General features: G+C 45.0%; 1 pseudogene; it reads left to right on the top strand.

Moving 5' to 3' along the window:
- Positions 1-3,558: 3,558 nt before the first annotated feature.
- Positions 3,559-9,278, top strand: part of LOC119333863 — a 13,573-nt pseudogene continuing 7,853 nt past the window's right edge.

Below are 9,278 nucleotides of genomic sequence, written 5' to 3' on the forward strand. Positions count from 1 at the left end.
CCTGTTGAAGGCTGTAGCAACTGTTGCAGATATGGATCCTTGTCCGTATGGATGTAACCAAAATTCAGATTGGGATTTAACATGTGGTGATATATAGTTCTGTTGATAGGGATATAATCAAAATTTCGACAGCATTTTCACCTAAAATGTTGACATGACCTCACTATATTTCTGTACCTCACATATAACAAGAATATATATCAATCCAGAATTAATAGATATAAATTTATATCTGACAAGTTGCATCAAGCTTTAAGTGAATAATCATCTCAGTACACACACGACAAAATCACAGACATTGAAGGACAAGAATTTAATCGAAAATCATAGACTTCTTAAAGAAGTGGCATCAACTTCGTGCAGATCACTAAACACATAACAAGATTACAAAATGGCATGCTACACTCTTTTTCTCTTCCTCGGCGTGAGCTTTTTTGCGGCCCTCACAACTACTTTTGGTGGAGAAGCGGGAGTCCCAGTTTCCATAGAAAGTTGCCTACATAATACATAAATTTGATGCATTTAAAAAATAAGACCAATGTTATACACAATTCAAGAAATAAATCAGATTTGTTTTCACCTCCTTGTGTTTGGAAGAGGGCTGCCTTGTAGGACAAACAATGAAGATGTACCTCCAAAAGGGTTACCAAGAGATGATTGACTACACAGAAAAGCTTTGTGTAAGATAAAGACATGCCACAATTGTAGAGATATTGAAGATAAGTGGGAAAAAAGTTACCTCCGCGTCATAGGTCGAGGGCTAGCTTGTGGGACACCCAATGGAGACATCCCTCCAAGAGGGCTTTCGAGGAGATGATTGACTACACAAAAAAACATTGTTCAAGATAAAAACATGCCACATTTGTAAAGATACTGAATATAAGGCAAAAAAAAACCTCCTAGTCATAGGGCGAGGGCTCGCTTGTGAGACAGCCAATGGAGACATCCCTCCAAGAGGGCTACAAAGAGATGATTGGCTGCACAATATGTAGTTTGAGAAAAAAATATGCCATGCTCACTTGAGAAATTGAAGAGAAGCTTTATTTCTTACCTCCTTGTAAGAGGACGACGAGGGCTGACTTGTTGGAGAGCATCTCCTGGGATTGTACATTCAACATCAATTTTGGTGTTTGGTTTTATCTTTCTAGGTTCCGGTTTCCTGCCAAGAAATCCAAACAATGTTACAAACTCGAGCATTACAAGAGAAAATATGAGTTAAGAAAATCTGAATCAATATAAATGACCTTTTCTTCACTCCATTAGTTGGGCATCCAGCTTGCCTATGTCCAAGTTGCTTACATTTCTTGCACCTGTTTTGACTTACTAATTGACCTTTTGGTGCTGGTTTCTTTTTATAATGTCCTCCTCCCTTTTCAAGGCAACTTTTAAATCTCAACTTTCTTTTTCTTCCCTTGGAACTTTTGGGGAGTGGTGCATGCAATACAAAGTCTAATTTAACATTAGGCCATTGTGATCGATCTGTGAGGGGCTCTACAACCCCCCTATACGCTGCCTTAAACCTTCCTAGAGAGTAGTACTCATGAAGATAATCTTCCATCTTCATGTTCCTTTTCCCAATCAAGAAAACAAGTGCATGTTCACACGGTTTACCTGTGTGCTGGTCCAATCTGGTTAACCTGCATACATAACAAATTTGTTAGTGTTTCTCAAATAATATGATGCTACCATAATCGAAATAATAGAAAAAGGTGAAATATTAAGCTATGTTAGTACCCTAGTCTTTGTCTTGTCAGCCATAATACGACATGTTATTTTTCATGGACAATCCTCAGCCATACAATGTGCCATCCACCTACTCTTGTCAGCTCTATGAGTCCCAAGGTTGAATTCTTTATTAATTGCCCATTGCCTCACAACTCTCCTGCAATCGATCATCGTTGGAAAGATTGAACCTTTCTCAACCTCAGGATGATCTTTGTCATAATACATTTCTATATCTTCAGGAACTTGGTCATCAACTGGTATAGCTCCCTCAGCCATTAACTCCTCATTAGCATGGCACACAACAAACGGAGCTGGATCATTTACTGGTTGAGCATCCTCAACCTCATCCTCAATTCCAAGTACCTCACACATGTTTTCCTGGGACATAGGAGCTATTATATCATCACCAATAGGAGTTATCTCAAGAGTAGACCAATCAATGACAACTCCACCATCAGATTGCACATATCTCTCATTATTACGAAGCACATTACAATTTATAGAATCGTCAACACATGATGCACTACTAGCATTTGACTGGTAATTGTCAGAACTTGAGCAAATGATGTTGTCTACTATCTCACTAGATGGGATATTTTCTAAACAAGATGATGCCGTAACCCCCTTTGCAATGTCCACAACTTGAGCTAGCACAAGCAATTCTTTCTCTTCCCATCTCTCAAGAAATGATGTGAGCAATTTCCAGTAGTTATCAATCCTCTCAACTGATTCAAAATGCTTGTCCTTGCACAAAATACGGACCTCCTGCGCATTCCCCCAAACAACTTTGGACCCAATGAGTTGTATCAGTTTTTCAACAGTAAAACGTTTCATGTTAACCTCAAACTCCACATCATGCTGAGAAACTTGATGCTCGCTGCCATCGTCAAGCTTTGCGACAAATCGAAGAACTCTAACAATTAGTTTATAAACGACAACGTGCAACTCCGCATCTTCTTCCCTACAAAATTACATGATTTTTCAAATAAAAGCAATGAGTAGGCATAAGTATTCGTCAATATGCAGTTAACAATTCACAAAACCCTTCAATTCAATTACTTAGGTTGATCGACTAACCGTTCCGGAGCTGCGCCCGGAGCTGCACCCTTTGGCTCCATCTTCGCGAACAACACGTTCTACTCGTACTTGTGAGAGTGCCCTACTTGTGAAGTTGCCCGCTAGTTCTCCTCCTCTTCCACCATAATCTCCATGGCCTGGGGTTCTTCAATACATAGGTCAGATCAAAAGAGAGACGGAGGAAGGGAGGGGGGGGAGAGAGCGAGAGGGAGGGAGAGAGGCAACCTGTTGGGGGCGGCGGCAGAAGGTATGTGAGTACAGGAAGCAGGACGAGGTGGCGGCGCGCCTGGAAGGAAGGAAGGGCGAGGCGTCAGTTCGGGGAAGGAGGCACGGCGAGGCGGCGGCTCGCCATGGCAGAGACACAGCGAGGCGGTGGCACTAGGAGGAGAACCGAGGCGGCGGCGGCGTTGCGAGGAGGATCGAGGCGGCGGCGGCGGCGCTGAGAGGACCGGGGCGGCGACGGCGCTGTGCTTCGTTCTATGTCTCGCGTCGATCGCTTCGTATGACCAGGAAACGAGCTGAGGGCAAATTCGTCCTGGCAAAAAGGAGGTGTGGGCCTGGACGTGGAAAAGAAGGAAAAAATCAATTTGTGGTATTTTGTCCAGCTATTGATGAAAGGTGTGGTATATAATCCAATAAAAAGAAAGGTGTGCTATAGGATCAAAGTGTCAGGAAAGATGTGGCATTTTCTCAAATTACTCATTTTCCTCATAGTAAAAAACATTATTTTTGTGAAAAAACATCTCCCAACTCCCAAGCTGGCACCACCGCACCTCGGCGAGACGGCGACCGTCTCCCTCGTGCCGTCGTCGTCGCCGGCGATGGCGTCCCAGCCACAGCCTCCATCCCATGAGCTCGACCTAGAGGCCTTCCTCCCATCGTCTCCCGCCTCCGACGACGCCGCCGACGCCGATCACCGCCGCGCCGTCGACGACCTGCTCCTCCTCCTCTCCTCGTCCTCGTCCGACTCCGACGACGAGCCAACCCGTACACCCAGCACCAACCACAAACCCCTGACCCGTATCAAAGCCCCGCCGCCGCCCGCTAAACCTTCCCCATCTCCCGTGCCATCGCCTTCCGCGGCCCCCGGGAGATCCACATCCGCATCGCCGTCGGCGGCGCTCTCCTCCCTCGCCTCGAGAACCTTTTCCAACGCCGCCGCCTCCTCGTCGAGGCCGCTCCCCTCGCTCTTCCGGGGTGTCCGCCCCAGCCCCAAACCCGGCGCCGCCCTCGCTGCCGCCGCCGCCGCATCCCGCGCTGTTCTCACCCCGCACGCCGCTGCAATTAGGTCGCGGCACACCGCTTCCGCGCCCATCGAGAAGCTCCTCGACCAAGCCTCCGAGGCAGAAGAAGTAGCTGACAAGGCCAGTGAGGAAGTGGTTGCTAGGGTCACCGTGGAAACTGTCCGCGGGGATGCGGTTGAAGAATTGGAAGAGGACAAGAAACACGGAGAAGTGGGGACTGAAGAGAATTCTGAGCCCTTAGAATCGGTGGGCGGAGGCAATGTCGATTCTGGTGCTGCGGAGAATTTCGATGTGCAGGAGCAACTTGGGAGTCAAATTGGGCTTGTTGATCAGGAAAATAGTGATGAGCAAATTAGAGATGGAAATTTGGTGGAATCTGTTGAGATTGTGGATCAGGATGGGTCAGTGTCCGATGAAAAGACTAGGACGGGCTAGAGGTTGAAGTTGAATGTTCTGACACTGATTTAGAAGAGCAAGCGGAATCTGAGGGGATCATCGATAGGGTGGTCGAAGAGAGGTTGGAGATGAGCAGGAGAAAATTGGATATTTGCCACTTTAAGCATCAGGCTTCTCAAAAATGCCACTCTCAAGATGGGCTTCTCAAAAATGCCACCCAGCTCATGGACATCTTGATTACTATGCCATTTCGCCCGTTTTCCTGTTTCTTCTTTAGTTTTTCCATTTACCTGCGCTTGAAAGGACAAGACTACCCCTAGATATGTACACGTACCTGATTGCGTCGTGTAGGCAGTCGACTTGTTGTGTTGCCCCTCACGCGCGCCACCAGCCTGAAAAACAGTTGATAACACCACGCGCAGGCGCAGAGCCGCAGATCGCCTACACACCGCCGCCGCCGCTGATCGCCTGGACGTCGCTGCCGTTGATATCCTTGACGCCGCAAATCGCCTATACACCGCCGCCGGCGCCACCGCTGATTGCCTGGACGTCGCCGCTGTTGATATCCTTGACGCCGCCGGGCTGCCGATCCCTGGGCGTCTCCGCGCTGCCTATCCATGGACGTCGCTGGCGCCAATCGCCTGGACGGGAACGCCACGCACCATGGTGCGGCAACGACAGCATGGAACCCAGTCCTCTGCACTGTATTTTGCTAAGCCTTTCTCTTGCTTTGTTCGCATGATCTTAATTTACAAAACTATACCGTGTATATCTGCAACTGCAAGTAGATATATCTAGATTATGCATCCAGTTTAAGCACTCTGCACGTGAGCTTGGCCTGGTGCGAGCAGTCGTATAAGATAAAGAATAATTATGAGTTGTTGTGGAACAGTATTAAGAGAATATCTAACGCATGGTGGCGAGCAGGTGAGGGCGAGGTACAGCTGCGATTAGGCGTGGCGTGGGTGACCGGCAAGAACGAGCTTCGGCGGCACGCGCAGGCGTCGCCGAGTTACAGGCTTACAGCAGCGAGCAATCGGACAGCATCGGAGCATCCCATGGGCGACCCAATCGAGCCACGCACAAACCAGATAAGGTTAGGAGAGACAAGGGCACTTTGGTCCTTTCAAGCGCAGATAAATGAAAAAACTAAAGAAAAAACAGGAAAACGGGGGAAATGGCATAGTAATCAAGATGTCCATGAGCTGGGTGGCATTTTTGAGAAGGCCATCTTGAGAGTGGTATTTTTGCGAAGCCCAATTTTTAAAGTGGCAAATGTCCAATTTTCTCGATGAGCAGGATGGCTGAAGAAAATGCGGAGGAAAGGCGAAAGGCACCAATGAAACAGTTGGAGCGGGCTGAGGAGCTTGAGAAGACGCAGGCCTCATTTGGGCAGCACTGGGACGAGGGAGCAGCGGCACAACCCATGCGCCTGGAGGGGATTGGGAAGGGCCAACCAGCTATTGGTTACATGCAGATCGAGGTGGACAACCCGATAACTCGTGCCATGGCTTCTCCATCTTTTAGACAGGAACATGGCTCTCCTCTGGTCTTAGCAGTACACAGGAGCTATATTGCGACGGGCATGTCCAATGGATCTGTTATCATTGTCCCAAGCAAATACTCCATCCATCAAGCTGATGATACAGATGCAAAGGTTAGTCATTGCCTCCTTAGTGCTGTTGTGCATATTGTCTGTTTGGTCAAATACTACATGGTTTATTGGCATGCTACAGATGTTGGACTTCAAGATGTTTCAGTATTAATTATGTGGTATGGATTTGAAGATGATTCATTAGAGTACCAAACTTCGATACAAACATGGCATTTTGCATTTAGGTAGAACTTCAAAAGCATACAAAATCTTAGATTTGGGGCAGAAACTAGAAGTACAATAAGGTGCTCACCAGGAATCTGCTAAAGTGACCCATTTGCATCTGAACCCTATTAACATGGCAGAAATTACAATTGCTGCAGTGCTATGCATCAGTGACAGTAACCCTTGGAATAAATCTGCACAATAGCTTGTTATTTTCGTCAATCCATCAGATTGTATAATAGGGAATAAAGAAGAGAACACTGCATGCAGCACAGAATAAAAAAAACTCATCTGAACGAATGCAGTACATTGGTATTGCCAGCAGGACTTACACATAACCCTGTCAGATATGCGCATTTTATGGTGTTGCCAGAAGTTGACCCTGTGCGGTTTATGTACACACTAAAAAAATTGTGGGGTCTGTTCCTTGTTCTCATAATTACATCTAAAGTTCACTAAGGTAAGGCTGTGGAGTGTAGGCCAAGCAGTACCACATCCTCCATAGTGAGGCCACTTATAGTCTTAGCAGTTGTTGGCAACAAAAGAAGATAAGGGTTACCTTGGTACTTCTATTAAATGGCTCAGTACTCAAGTATTCGTATATTTAAAGCAACCATCCTTTTGTGCCAGAATCTAATTACACCAACTTCGATTGATTTAACATAATTTCTATTGCAAAAGCTGTTTGATTGTATTACGTTTAAGTAAGCACAACCAATGCCTCGAAGATGATTATGATACATCTCTATGTTCTTTTAAGGACAAGGAACCGGAAGAAACTGTTTTTTTATATGTTTAGCTCGCCCAAATCATCAAGGCATTTTTAACTCTTTGTTCTACAGTTCCTCAATCTCTGCACAATTGACCCTTGTTTCCTCTTCTCTTGCTTGCTCGTCGAAAATTATTGTTTTTCCAAGATAGTGCATGAACTTGAAAAGTATCTTCTGGATTGGTGCTTACTGCACATTTCATGTGTTTGCCAGTCATATAAGAACTCAGTGGCTACACATATAGCTATTAATCTTATAAGCCAGTAACCAGTTGCTATCAAAAAATCTTGTTGGATGAACCCTGGAAAGTAGAAAAACTGTAATACCGGTTATGGTTTGAAATGAGGACAGCTGTCCTAGATTAGTGGTTCTGAAGTCATGAGAATTCTATGTCACTTTGACTTTTAGGTCTATAAAGACTGCTTTTATAATTTCAGATGTTGTTCTTTTGGAACCAAGGTGTGAAAACTCAATCACCAGTGACGGCCATGTGCTTTAACCCGCAAGGGGATCTTCTGCTAGTAGGATATGGTGATGGTCATATGACAATTTGGGATATACAGAAGGCTACTGCAGCAAAAGTCATATATGGTGAGCATACAGGAGCTGTAGTGCATGTTTGTTTTATCTGCCAATCTAAAGCCATCACTGGTGATTCAAAAGGGCTTGTTCTTCTGCACACATTCTCGATTATCCCTGTCATTAATCGCTTGACTGTCAAGGGAACCCAGGTATGTAGAAACATTATTTTGTCCATTGTGCACATTATTAGCCCACTCGATCCCCTGTTAAATATATGTCTGCTCTGACAAAACTTAACTACACTTTGCCAGCACCTTTTTGATGGACATACTGGAATCGTGCTCTCAGCCTGCCCTCTTCTAGCGGATGAATCCTTTGGTTCTGGCGACTCATCTATGCAAGGCAGCCTAACAACTTCCTCGAGTGGTGGTCTTGGGAGCATGATGGGAGGTGTAGTTGGAGTAGATTCTGGATGGAAGTTTTTCAATGAAGGTTCTTCTCCAATGGAGGATGGTGTTACAGTCATGTTCATTATGCATCAACATGCTCTTGTGGTATGGGTGATATATTTTACTATCTGTTATGCTGTGAACTCATAATTGTGGTAACTCTTGTACTGCTTGATGATGTTCTGTGGTTCTCCTGCTAGGTTAGACTCTGCACCAACAGTGACCACGTTGACCATATTGAGACCTTCTCTAGACCAGAAGGAGCACGAGAAGGGTCAATTGCTTATGCTGCATGGAAATACACATCATCCTCGAGTGATTCATCGCCAATTGGTAAGATTAGACCTCCTTAGACATTGACAATGATTGGTAGTTCCTTATATTGGTAAATTGTAGTTTCTTGGGCTAAATATGACAACACTATATAGATGAAGAGCCAGTATCTTGGCTTGCGCTTGTCTGGGACCGTCAAGTGCAAGTGGCAAAATTTGTTAAATCAAAGGTGATCAAACACAAGGACTGGAATCTTGATAGTGCCGCCGTGGGTGTTGCTTGGTTAAATGATCAGGCATGCAAAAGCCTCCCCTTTTGGTTACTCATTTAGTTTATGTTCTTTTCCCAGTTGTAAAATCAAGTAACTCTTTTTTTTTTCATCCAGATGTTAGCTGTCCTCAACTTGAGAGGGCAGCTCTGCCTGTTCTCAAAAGATGGCAGTGAGCTTCGCAGGACTATCTTTATTCTTGATGGTTTAGTCTTCGATGACAGCATAGTGTACCATACACATTTTTCTAACAGGTTTGGTAACCCTGAGAGGCATTTTAACAACTCGGTAGCAGTAAGAGGTGCTACATTATATATTCTTGGCCCAAGCTTTCTTACAGTTGCACGACTTCTTCCATGGAAAGAGTGGATTGAAGCGCTAAAGAGGGCTGGTGATTGGATGGGTGCAATGGACATGGCAATGAAGCTTTATGACACTCATAGGAACTACAACCTTTCCATTTTGCTAAACTCTGATGTTTATTTTGTTCATGCCTGAAGTTGACGCAATCCTCCCTTCCATGCTTAAAACAACTTTCTTTAGATCATTCGTTGTTACATCCTGTGTTCCTCCTTAATTTTTCTCTACAAGAATGCAAAGGAAGATAGTTTCCTCTTTCCATTCTAAGTTGCAGGAATTATGTAAATCTCTTTTGGTGGTTGCTTTATGGGTTCTAGTTGTGTATCCAGGCATTTTTTTTTTCCTTCCTTCTGTTGCTTTGACTCTATTTAAAAA

This window comes from Triticum dicoccoides, chromosome 7A, assembly GCF_002162155.2.
Source record: "Triticum dicoccoides isolate Atlit2015 ecotype Zavitan chromosome 7A, WEW_v2.0, whole genome shotgun sequence".
In the NCBI taxonomy this organism is placed as follows: Eukaryota; Viridiplantae; Streptophyta; class Magnoliopsida; order Poales; family Poaceae; genus Triticum; species Triticum dicoccoides.